Genomic DNA, 13,006 nt, shown 5'->3' on the forward strand with positions numbered 1-13,006 from the left:
TCCTGCCCTCTCTGAGGAGCATTGTTAGAAAACCACCTGAAGCAGCCAAGGAAAACAGAGCTGAGCACTGCTGATATGTTTGTGCCTGGGCCATTGTTGTTGGGCAGGGTATGAAAAATAATGCTTAGGGCAAGAGAGGAGCTGCCTGGAAGAGGATGAAACACACGCATGCTGGTTGATTACAGTGAGCTCAGCAGAGCCAGGGGTAACACGTGGTGCAGCAGGAGGCCTCTCTCCTCCACTTTCCTCACTCCTCCCATTTAATGGGGAGGAGAGCAAAATGGTTCATTCTTCATACTTTCTTAATCCTCCTTGGAGAGTGAGAAGGTAGCCAGGCTGAGGTCTCTAGGAAGTGAGATGTGTCTTACCCAGGGCATTTGACCTCTGTGGTTGCTGTCTGTGACCAAAGCTGCAGGCCGTGGGTGCTCCTGGGCCCCTCAGTCACGTGCATCCCGATGTGCTGCATAAGGTGCTTACCCAGATCTCACTGTGTCAGAATCCCACCCTGCCTATTCTTTGGATTTTAATTCCAGCTTTCAAAAAAGGAAGGGTGAGATGTGGCAAAGTGGGGGAAGCTGTTATTTTAAGTTGCTTTTTTGCATGGGCGAAGAAAAAAACGCTCCTTTTAAAGGCAAAAGGTTCCAAGCTGTTGCTGTGTAATTGAGGTTTAAATAATGGGAGTTTCCTGTTTCCAAAAGCCAAATGCATCCTCTGATGGTCTCTGCTGACCTGTTTCAAGAAGCCTTTTGTTCACACTGTAGTAGATGAAAAGCCTGAGCTTGCCTTTTTTGTTTTTGCTTCCTCCTTCAAGTTGAAGCAGGAGGCATGAGGTGTGTTCACACCAGGTGAAAGCACAGGGCAGCAGACGGCCTGAGCAGCTGGCAGCCAGAGCCAGGATATCTGTCCTGCAGCTTTGATGGCTCTGGGACCCACAGCAGGCTGTCAGCTCTGGATCCTCTGTGAACTCAAACTGCTCCTGGGTGTGAGAAGAGCTCCAACGTGTGTAAGGGGGGCAAACCCCAGATACAAAGCCTTTAAAAAAGAACAAAAACGCTTTAAGCCTTGCTTTAATGTTTTTGGTGATAAGTAGACAGTATCTCTTTTGAAATATTAGATGACAATGATCTCTTAGTTTTCATTTTTTAGATTGGTGTTATTTCTTACGTCAGTATTTTTAACTAAGTCTATCTTCAATTGAAACATCAGCAGTTTTCTGCCTCTTACTTCTTTTGGTTGCAGTCATTGAAGGAACCTCTAAAGAAGCCTTTAAGAAGCTGATTGCTGAGGTTCCCTAGGTACCCAGGAGGATGAAGATAAGCTGCTGCTTTTCTTCAGAGGCTTAGATTCTGCTCTGAGTGACGGCTGATATTTCGGGATGGTCAGCATGCATCTTCTAATCAGTGAATGAGCAGACTGCTCTGCATCCATTGCATGCCTGTGTTCTTTATATTAGTTAAATGTACTTGAATTACTGAGAAAAGTAAACCGTTGATTTAGGATTCTCCAGAATCAGGGTGGAGAATTGAAAAAAAAATTCATTAATGAAATCATTTTCTCACTAAGTTGTCAACTTAAATGCATGTCTCAAAGATGTGATCTGGAGCCAGAATTCAGATGAGGGCTGCACACTCAGACTGACATGCAAAATCCTTTCTGTGGCTGGAGCTGTCCTGAAGTCTTCAGTGTTGCAGTCTAGGGCTGGTCATGTAAAGCTGAGCAGCCCAAAAGAAGCCATGGAGTGGACCTTTTTTCCAGTATCCAGTATAAGATTATATCTATAGGCTGTCACTCAGCTCTGATCATTGATTCTTTATGAAGTGCAACAGTATGGAGTGAGCCCAAACATTGATTTTCAAATAGAATGTTATTAAATGCCAGATGGCCTCTGTTTGGCTGCCTTGCAGCACCGTGACTCTGCGTGGAAAGGACTTATTGCTTCCTCCATCTTTTCTAACCTCCCTGAGCCTTTTTCCTTGTGATAAAGAATGGTAAGGATATGTCCAGATACACTATTGCTTAGCAAGGAAGTAGTGAAACAGATGCAGTTGTTGAAATTGATAAGGTAATTTTCTCACCTTTCTGATAGCCGTAAATGCAATTGACAGAAGATTTGCATTGGTAGAAGTGTTTGTGATTGTGTGTATACTCCTGGACATCACTTGGAGATTGATTGGTAGATAATGAAGTGGGCAGTTTGCTTGAGTGAGCAGCATGGGCAGGCACCTGAACTGCCTGTGTGTGCTTTCCCTTCCTGAGTGGTGCTCAGATCACCCTGGCACATGCAGCCTCTCTGCTGTGAGTCGCAGTCATTGCCTGTCACTTTGTTATCAAGAGTTTATGTGTGGTCCACAGATCTCAGCATCTCACAGTTGCAAATGGACTCTTTGTGACGCCTTTTGCAGGCAGAGAATTCTGTTTACTGGCAACTGTTTTACTGATGTGTGTCAAATCTGAATGACTTGACAATGGTGATGCAAGAAACTTGGGACAGATAAGAGAACAGGAAATCTATTATTATTATTATTATTATTATTATTATTATTATTATTATTAGAAAGGGCCATTATCACTTTCTTCCTTAACAGGACCTATCCAAATTCTGCTCCTAGAAGATATATTTTGGGCTTGAAAAATGGGAAAGGGAATATTTCCTGTCTTAGAGGGAGAGTTTTGCCAGTTAAATCAATAGCTTTCCCTACTAATTTCATGGAGCTGAATGTTGTGATAGCTCAGAGTTCTGTTGTTAAAGTCTTCCCTTTTCTTCACTGTGTTAATTATGCATTCACTAAATTTGGATAAAGCACCTTTTTCTCTGTGAAATAAGCTCTGGTTGTTTGTTTCTCATAGGAAAAACAAACAGTTTTTGAAGTTTTGAGACGATTGATTGGAGTTTCTTATCTCAGCCAAATTAATGCACATTTGTGGTTTGGGGATGCACGAACAGAGCGTGGGAGACTATGGGTCACAGCCCTTGGATCTGAACCTCAGTTTTCTACCTCCCACTGCAGTGCATGCGCTGCTGCTCTTGGCTTCTTTTGACTGCACTTTTGACTGGTTAACCTTCGTTAGAAGTGTGCACAGGTTTCTAATGAACATTGCTGGGTAGCAGTCTGTTCAAAGGAAAAAGCCTGTGCAGGGAAAATGTAATCAGGCCTAATTGTCCTTAACAAGTTAGTGACTCCTCAAGTCCTGAAAGATGGTGATCTCTCAGATGTGCTGCCGTCCTGCAGCACCCAGCCCGTTTCACTGCAGAAATCCTAATCACTGGCAGGAGGTGATGAGATGGCTGCTTTCCTCGCCCTGAGGCAGTGCTGGGTGCTTCCCTGGGAAAGCAATGTGCTTTAGAATTCTTAAGGCACACGCCGCAGAAACTTCCCAGGCACAAGTTTGCAGTTGCTGAGTATTAATGCCAATTATGCAGTTCAAAGCCACAGCTTTGCTCTTGAAATTGTGCTAGTATTAACAAATTCAGCCTTGATCCTGACAAGGAGCCTCCAGTCCCCGAGCTTGTGCTGAATCCGGGTCAAGGTTTTAATTTGCTCATTTTAAGAAATGCTGAGTGCCCTCGGTGGTAGCTGCAATTAGTGGATGCTGGGAGTGCTTTGTGCTCTGAAAGAAAGGCAGCAGCTGTGAGCTGTGGTGTACAGAAGCTGGGGTCTCTGGGGGACTGCAGTGTCTAAGATGATGCCCCTGTGTTTGTTTCTTAATTCAACCTCAGACACTTCACATGGCTTCTCTTGAACTTCAAGACTCTGCTTTTCTTGAGTGTATTTGAGACCTCTAGTTTGGCGGCTCCTTGGAGCTTCCTATTAAGGTATTAAGAGGCAGAAAACCCCTTGGTTGCCTCAAGCTGAGGAGGAAATCTAGACTTGAAGGATTATCTCAATGCAATGAATTTTAAAGACTTTATGCTATACTTGTGTGGAAAGCTATCAAAATGCTAATGGTTCTGCTGTCTATTTTAACTCTCAACATACAGAGCAATTGGGGTGGTAGTGGGGAAGAATGATGTTTTTTAACCACAAAAAAGCATGGTCCAGACAGAAATTAAGTTTCAAGTGGCTTTTTACCTCTGTTAGCCACAACTTCTCCTATCAATAAGGAAGAAGGATGGAGGGGTTCTGAATGCTCGTTTGTTCCAGTCTGCAGGTGTGGTGTCAATCAGGTAATGCTGCAACCAGCGCCCTGTGGGGAGGGTAGCACCCAAGGAAAAAGGAAGTGGAAACCAGGCTGGATAACTCCTAAGACTCTTCCCAGACTTGGTAAATGGTAGTGCAGACACTCCGTGCTTCCCCAACCAGTTTTTAGGATGTGTACCCTGTCCACAGTGTTGGAGATGTATCTGTTGTGTGAGGGGTCAGCACAGCCCATCCAGCCATGTCCTGGCACTGGATGGCTTGTCCCAGCTGCAGGTCTGATTCTTCTGGATTTCATACCTCACCATCTTCACTGAGGAAGGCTCAAACTCTGGATTACAGCTGGGAGGGCTGTGTGTGTTTGCCAGAAGGCATCTGTGATCTGGGAGCAAGGACCTGCCTAGCTCTGTGCTGCTGGGTCTGCTCAGGAGGCAGGGCAAGCATCCTCCTCCTGGGATATTAACTGTAGCTGTGACAAACTTCTGCTCTATTTATTTAGGTTTTCAACTGAGATTTTTGACGTGTTGGAAATATCTCATTCAGCTCTCTAGAGATTCTGTGAATGTTGTGCTTTGGAGCCAGGTAAATACTTAGATAACTGGCAATATAAATAACTGAAACTTTGAGTGTTATTAAACCCATGAGATTCTGTCATTCCTTTAGCTGTCTCTGAAATGTCTTGGAACAATGGAGCTGTCTGTGCTTATCTTTAATCAGGCCTGACCAGATAATTTCAGCCCCTAGAAGTGCCTGAATCACTGAGCTGCAGGGACATCCTCGCCGTTAAGACTGAGACATTGAGGTTTCAGTGAACTTTCAGCGTGTGTGTTTGTTTTGTTTTTAAGGCATACTTTCTTCTAATATTAGCTCTCTGCCCAATTATTTCACAGCTTCAAAGTAGCAGCGCCTTCCCTCTTGAATTTGTTACCTAGAGGAGTGTGACTGCCAGCGCACACTAGGGCAGGAGCAGGGGCAGGCAGTAGAGGAGGGCTTGCTGCAGGGGTGTCCTCAAGGGACAGAACCAGGAGGGCAGACGAAGCAAGCCAAAGGTAAATGGACTGGGTAGAGAAGAAAGGCTGGAATATGCTTCTTTCCCTTTCAGAAAGGGTATCGTGAGGTATTGCTTTGCTTGAGGCATCTCAAGCTGGGGAAATCGGCATAAGGGGTTGTTCTAAATGATATAAAGACAAAACTATTGTGTAGTGAGCTGGGAATGGGACACTTTTGAAATCCAATCTGTTTGTTGACCATAATTTCCTGTGTGACTTCTAACACATTGTGTGTGTGTGTATATATGTGTTTGTGAGAGGGAGTAGATTTGTTTTCTAATTCCCTGTGCTTTGTATTTTTCCCAGCATGGACAGTTGCAGTCTGCTTGCCATTTATGCTTAAAGATTGTTTCCATTGGGCTCATCTCTCTGTTTCTTACATTTCATGTTGGGCAGCTTTAGGTACTCTGAACAGTACCTTTCAATAATAAATGATTTCCTCTGAAATGTTAGTGTTCTATTGGGAAAATCTCATTACTTTTTTCAACATAAAGTTACTTATTTTTTTGCACAAAGTGTATGTTGGTTTATGTTGAAAATATGAGACTGTATGCATAAATAGGTTGTTTCTGTTGTTTCTGTAGTTGGCTTTGCATGTGCAAGGAGAGTGGATCTTGAGTTGCATTTTCCCACTCATTACAACCCCTTCTTCCATACTAATAGTTGACGTTATTGGCAGTAGGAAAAGTAGGGCTTAGAGGACTGTATGTGTGTGACATATCAGCCTTACTTCCGTGATTAAGGATGCAGTTAATCTGCAGATTAAATACTAAGCACAAATGCAAAACAAAATCCTCTACCATTTCTGAAGGTGCCCATCATTCAGAGCTGGGCTTTTGGATGAACTTGAGAAGCAGGCTCCTGGGCTGCCCAAAAAGGGGTCCTGCAGCCATGAGCTGTGGAGTGTGCTTCTTGCATGGGAATGGGTTACCTTCTCTTTGATGGAAAACAGTGCAGGTGTTTGTTTTATTTACAGTTGCCTTGGGAGAGTAATTATTGTACAGAATAAAATGGGAATGTCTGACTTCTTCCTTTTTTAATTGCCTGCATAATTTAAAAGCCCCAGTTTTCCCTGCTGATGACTGAATGCAGAAAGAAGGAGTGCCGAAACGCTGATTATCAGAAAACACAATCTAAAACCTGCAAGTCATCTGTACTGGTTTGTAGCTGATGGCCCTGTTTGCGTGTACTGGTCTTTTTCTGAGGTGAGAAGGATCTTGGATCCAGCTCATCACTGAGGAGGCTGAGAAAGCTGCTCTATTTTCTCACTTGGACAAATCTGTGATTTTGTGTCAAAGGAATAATGGGTTGGCATATTGGAGCTATTCTGCTCAGAGAGATCTCTGTAGTTGTTAGAGCAGTCATTCTTTCCAACAATTCCATTAATTCCTATTTGTAGACTGTCTGAAGAATGCCCAGGATAAGCACCAGCAGGATAGATAGGCTACCTTCTGGGAAAGTCCTTGGTTCAAATTTTGCCTTGAAGTTAGGCAAAAAAGAGCTGTGAACCAGTTTGCAGTATTCCAAAAGCCAGGCACTCAGTCAAATTACCAGCTGTTAGATGAGCTGTAATTGTTGTCCATGTGTGGTCTTCACCCATGGCAAATGCAAGGTAATGTAATTCAGCTGAACTCTATCCCATTAAAGTGAATGGGCTCCTATTAGCTGTGGACCAGGAACGTGCACTTGGGGAGCTACCATAGCTTGGTTGTTGTTTGGATGGCTGTTATTGCACTGTACCACAGCTCTGCTGCAGCCTCTGTTTGTGTGGCCTGTTGATCAAGGGACAGGTATGGCCTGCCCCTAAACCTCATACTATTTGGTTGGGTGTTTTTTTGTGTTGTTGTTTTTTTTATTCATTTGTTTGGGGGAGGGGGGATAAGGGGGCTGGGAGGAAGTGGTCAGCATGCTGAGTTTGGAATTGATGGAAATAGTAGTTTGCCATTTCCAACAACTACAGCCTCCTCTTCCAGTAGGAGGACCTACTGCCTGTAACAGGTACTGTTGCCAAACACGTCTTTCTTCTCCTGGGAGTGTGCTGGCCTGCAGGACTCTATCTTCAGTCAATTCCCGAGCTTCAAAAACAGGAAACATTATTGCGGTTTTCATCTTCCCGAAATAACTGTGTTAACTTCTAACAGGACTAAAATTGTCCTGCTAGTAATAGACCAAGCAGCAGTTGGTCCTAATCTACGGTTTCTTTGTCTCTTGCATCAGTACCTTGCCCAGGAGTAGCAGAACAAGCAGAATGTGTCACCCACAGGCAGTTCAGCAAACCTTGGCAACATGGAGCCATGTACAGTTTAGTGATCGTAAGAGTGTTTTGGAAGGAAATTGGAATAAAATGGTGTAGAAAAGAGTCTAAGGTGGTCTTGTGTTTGCAAGTTATGATTATAGTTTGCTTTTAGGCATTTGGAGTAGATGATTTGACACACAGCACCACTGCATTGTTATGAGGTCAGGGTTGCATATACCTCTATACCCTTGTGATTTGGTGCTTTCTTCCAAGCCAGGGCTGACATCTCCAGTTACTGGCTGCTAAAAGCTTTCAGGTTATAAGCCATTCCATTCCAACTGTCTCCCAGAAATCATTTCAGTTTGGCTTTTTTTTTTTCCCCAGCCCTATTCTTCTTTACTGGGATTCTCTGGAAATAAAAGTCAGGATGTATTTCTTAAGCATACATGAGGTGTAACATCTGTTGTTTGCGACACAGATCACTGCACATGGCAGGATGTATGTGGAAATGTGTGCACAGCCAGCTTTCACTGCACAATGAAGATTTGGTTAAATGGGAATTAGGATTAATGCTGGATTTAAGAGTCTCATAGTTGGCTGGTAATAACCTAATCTCCTCAAAGGCTGCAGGCAGGCTGGCAGCATTCAGCCCAAGGCTGTTGTTTGCAAAACCTGAAAGAAATTGAATTTTGATACTAAGAGATCTTTAACCAGAGCCTTTCAATATAGTGTATGCTCTTCTCATCCTTGTGTCAATTGGAGACATTTAATTTATTCACCTATGCTTCTAGATCTGATGGGTATTTGACTCTTTTTTTTCGTTTCCCTTTGTAAGAGATTAGAGCTTCTGATTGATTTTTTTTTTAAAATATATTTATTTATTTTTATATATTTATTATATATTTATGAATAAATTGCATTCTGGAAGTTGATATACCAAAGTCTCCACATAGGCAGAGTGAGATACATCTATGGAGGGCGGCAAGCACTACCTGGTTTGAAGTGGTTTAGGGTGCAGAATGTCTTTTAGGTAAGGAAGCTCAAGAGTCTGCAGAGGTGTAGAGCTTCTGGTGTGTTGTGGTCAGTTCTCTCCTGTCTGGTTCAGTTGTTGCTATGGCAGAGACAGCCTGTGAGAAATGAGTTGGTGAGTATGGGCAGGTCATATGAATCACTGCATTTGACAGCAGGTTGGAAATAAAGCATGTTTTGAGGTTAATTCTTGCTTCAGTTTACTGTGGCAGCAGTGCAGTTTTCTTTGTGCCTGGTCTGGAGTGAAAGTCAGATATTTAGTCATCGAAGTAATCAACATTTAATTGTAAATACAAGTTAAGGTAGTGTTTTGGCAGGCTCAGTCCTGCGTTCTCAAACAGGATGGAGGGTGGTCCTGTGTGGAGCCAGGAGTTGCACTCGGTGGTCCTTGTAGGCCTCCTGCAACTTGGGGTGTTCTTGTATATCTGCTTTTGATTGCCCCCTTCCAGCCTTCTCTTGGCTAGCAGTTTTGTCTGATTCTGCCCAAACTGTGACAGCTGTCTTTTGCAAAATGTTCCATCTGCACTGTTGTTTATGGTAGCCTGGAAGATGATGTGCTTGCTCTCACTGCTTTTCCTCTGTTTTAAACCAACTGTTCTTTCTGTGAATGTATTCCCTTTGCAGAAGGTATCAAAGGCCTCTATAAAATGATGCTGTGTGGCACTGTCAATTGAGGTTTCTGTTAGGCCACTGAGGCTGGAAGAAGCAGAGATGTTTTGATTTGAGTGTAAAGCTTGTCCTGACGCTGCTGGTACAGTTCAGTATCTTTGTTGCCCAAATGAAAATGACTTATCTGCAGAGGTGATGGTGAATAGGAACCTTTATCAAAACCTGTCTTCTGTTTGTTTTTTTTTTCTTATGTCCACTCATTCAACCCCCACCTTGATGGATTTCATTTTATTTTGTTGCTTTTTGTTATTTCTCCTTGCCTTTTCTCTCACCACCACCTTGTGCCAAACCTACTATCAAATCCTCCTCTTAAAACAATCAATCTTTAAAGCATCGGCCATAAGGAAGGACATTTCTTCTGAGGATTCTTCAGTTTGCTGTGTCACTTTATCGTCATTGGATGTGATATTGAGAAAGGCACTCAAGTTCTGCTTTCCCAAGGGTGAAGGCCCACATGATGACTTGATTAAAATTTGAAAGATAGTGACTTAGTCTACTGCTGCGAACACCCCAGTTCCCATTCATTTCAGAGAATGTGAAAGTGTCAGTTTAAATTCAGATCTATATAGTGGTTCACAAATCCCCCCCAAAAGCACAAGTTTGTTGAAGGCAGGTTAATGGGAAAGTTGCTGTTTTAGTAAGTGCTCTGTTTTTAGAACTATAATCCAGCCTAATCTTCTCTCTTTCAGCTCTTTTTCTTTTTCTCTTCCACAGAGATTAATGGGAAGGAAAAGCGGGTAAAGAGGGAACCCAGAGGAGCCTGGCACCCAGCAGTGAAGGTTAGTAGAGAGCTGCATGAGCTGTCCCAGCACAAGAAGGTTTGTTTTGGCTAATTAAAAGCATCCAACTGTCTCTAGGAGACCTTAGCCCTCTGCAGGAACCAAACGGCTTGATTTAAGTCATGTCACAGTTCAGGGAAGAGCCTTGTGAGCATCTTAAAACTATTGCTTTGTTCAGTAATGTGAGCGGTTGGAGGGTTTGGTCTATGGCTTTTCTGGTGTGTGCTGCGGGGTGGCAAGGACTGCTTAGAACAACAGTGTGTAATGAGACAGAGCCGAGCCCTGGGGTGAATGAAGCTGTGATTTCTAAACCTGTGAAAACTCAGGAGAGCATGCATTAATACCGTAGCTCTCAGTCCTAGCCTCTAGTAAGGAGATAGGGGCCATTATACCCCTCTGAGCAGAACCTGGGATAAGGAGGAATCTCTCTGTAAAATCTTGGAGAAGAACGAGCATGGTGACAGTGATTTAAAAACAAGCAAACAAAAACCCTGTCACATAAGCAGGATGTTTCTGACCCAGAATGTGAGACTTCAGCCAGCATGAGGCTTTGAGTCCTCTTAGTGTTGACACGGGCATTAGCCAGCGGTGTGTCCTTCTGCTGGTCTGAGTGTCTCTTGAAGTCAAAGAATTTGTGATGACTATTTTGGCTGACGCTCTTTGTGTTACAAAAAAAGAAATTGTGCTGAGTGTGTTCTGTAGTAGCTGGTAGAGATGGATGGATGTGAGTAAGCTGACTTGCCAATGGTACCTTTGAGAGTCCAGACTGATGGATCTTACAAATACTCAGTGGCAATTCATTATTCTCTCTCCAGTGGAGTCAGCTCTGTGTAAGACTGAGAGGTCTGCCGGAGACCTCACCAGCACGTGAAGCTGCACCTCAAAGCTAAGTGCTCGGAGCAGATCTAGTGGATGATGCTCTGCTTTTCTGTATTTGCAGTCCTGCCTGTGCTAACCCAGCCAATGTCACCACAGCTAGCATAGCTCCATCAGCAGTTTTTCCTTCAGGATTTCCTAACTGTGGCCAGGAACATGCAACATGCGCTGTGCTCTGGCGTGTCTGTGTTGTGATACCGATGAATGTGGTTGGGTGATCTGTAAACACTGCTGCATGTTCTGATGGTGAATGTGTGCAAGCTGTTTGCACAGTGTTACTCATTTATCCCCCTAGTCTTTTCCGTGCTCCCTGCAAGCTCAGCTGCCTCTCTATCTCCCCTGATAAGCGGGTGTGTGATCTGAGACAGAGCCAGCAACCAGAGCTGAAGGTGGGTGGGAGTCCCGCATGCATAGTTTGGGGGCAGCTTGGTTTCTTTTCTGATAAGCCTGTGCCTCTTGCGGCAGTGCTGTGCACGCTCCTCTTAAACTGTAATCATAATCCTCTTTACAGCAGGCGCTGCTATCCCCACAGGAGGCATTAGCAATATCACAAAGTGCGGAGACTTCATTGTTTTCCCCTAATCTGTGAAGGGAGTTGAGACAAGACAGAGGAAACTTTAACCTATTCTGTGCCTCGGTGGTAAATAATTATTTTTCTACCGGCTGGAAGAATGGAGGAAGCCTCTTAGTATAGATAAAATAAGTGCAAGGCTCACAGGCTTATCTTGTTCTGTGGAATTCAGGAAAGGACACGTCCTTGAATTCGCCTATCTCGCATGCCCCGTTTTTTGTGTTTGGGAGAAATGAGTCTATTAAAGCTGCCCTAAGTGACTGCTGGATGGAAGGCACCTCTTGCCAGGAAACGCTGTAGCTGCGCTTTTGTTTGAGGACCCTGAACAAAAGGCTTTGGATGCTTAATAATGTGCAAATTTGGGTGGGTGGGAAGTAGAGAAGGTTAATAGGGCAGACTGACAGAGGAGGAGCTGAGCTTGGGAGAGGAGGAGAGGAATGCTGAGGACATGTCAGCACGCACGGGGAGGTAGAACAGGAGCAGCAGCCCCTTTTTGTCATGCTAAAGTTAATGTGGTCACCACTGGAAATTTTGGGGTAAGTATAAGCTGTCCTCTGAAATAGTGGGACCTCAAGCCATGGGGTGTGAGAGGCCACTGTGTGGCTCCGCATCAGCTGTGGGTGCACAAGGCTGCGCTGAGCTCTGCCAAGAGCACATCTGTCGTATAGGGAGCTGGCTGTGACCGCGTGTGTGGGTGGGAATTCACTTTGGGTCACTGCTTTATGTTCAACAAACTCCTCTTTGCAAGCTGCCTGCCATAAAATCTGTCGTGTCACGCTTGGCTGTGTGCTGCAGGGCAGGCCTGGGAATGGGGCAGACAGTGAGGGGGCCTGGGAGCTGCTTGCGGTGCGCGATGTCTGTGAAAGTTCTGTAATCAAACCACCACAACAGGAGCAAAGAAACAAAAGCCTCTCAAAACTGGCATGAGACAAAGATCTGGAGAATTTGCTTTTTATTTTTCTCGAGAGCCCCTGGAGATGACTTCTTTCAAGGGAAAAAATGTAGCTTTCAAGGTCGAGCCTTTTTTCCCTCTTTTTCTCCAGGCTTCAAAGGCAGCCGGCTGAGAGCTTCTTAGGAATGTTATATCTATGTGGAGCAACCATAGATTGGAGGAAGGACACTTCTTCCTCTTCCAGGTGTCCAAAGTTTCTGCCTAAATTACCTTGAAAGTGCAGTAAACAAGACCAGACCTCAGTGAGCATGGTTGGCATGACACAGCAGAGGAAGCTGGCAGTAGGGAGTGGTGTTATGCAGAGGAATTCAGTTGTGATGTGGGCTTTATTTTCCTGGTACCTTAATAGAAAACCTTTTAATGTCTGCCTTGAAATAAAAGTGATTTTGAAATTGAAGAAATTGACTGAAATGTAAACTTGTAATGCCTGCCTGCCCAGCCTCGAACTCTTAGCTTTGGCTACTTCAGTCGCTGCTGACAGACGCTCTTTTTTCTTTTTATTGAACTGCTTATCCTTTTTCCTTTTAATTTTAATCTCTGTGTATCAAACAGTGAAATCAACCAGTTTTGCTTCCTGACTTTAACGTCAAACTATTGTTCCTTCCTTGTGTTATCCAAACGTTGCTGGCAGTGAAGGGGCTTTGGATTGGGCACCTGACATGCTGCAGATAGAGGACAGAGCAGTTTGGAACAGGGGTTAGAACTTTGG

The 13,006-nt window shown here is 44.1% G+C and overlaps 1 protein-coding gene across 6 annotated transcripts in view; it reads left to right on the forward strand.

Moving 5' to 3' along the window:
* Positions 1–13,006, forward strand: part of TSPAN18 (tetraspanin 18) — a 105,497-nt gene that overhangs the window by 9,859 nt on the left and 82,632 nt on the right. For 3 of the 6 annotated variants that reach the window (XM_048947959.1, XM_048947961.1, XM_048947958.1), the window contains one exon: positions 9,834–9,898. The exons of 1 other annotated variant lie outside the window; for it this stretch is intronic. The gene's annotated coding sequence lies outside the window, so the exon portion shown is untranslated. Of the gene's footprint in view, positions 1–6,868; positions 6,976–9,833; positions 9,899–11,767; positions 11,882–13,006 lie in introns of those variants that run through there. 2 more of the 6 variants (XM_048947960.1, XM_048947962.1) reach the window with 2 other exon arrangements.

This window comes from Lagopus muta, chromosome 6 (genome assembly GCF_023343835.1).
Source record: "Lagopus muta isolate bLagMut1 chromosome 6, bLagMut1 primary, whole genome shotgun sequence".
Taxonomy (NCBI): Eukaryota; Metazoa; Chordata; class Aves; order Galliformes; family Phasianidae; genus Lagopus; species Lagopus muta.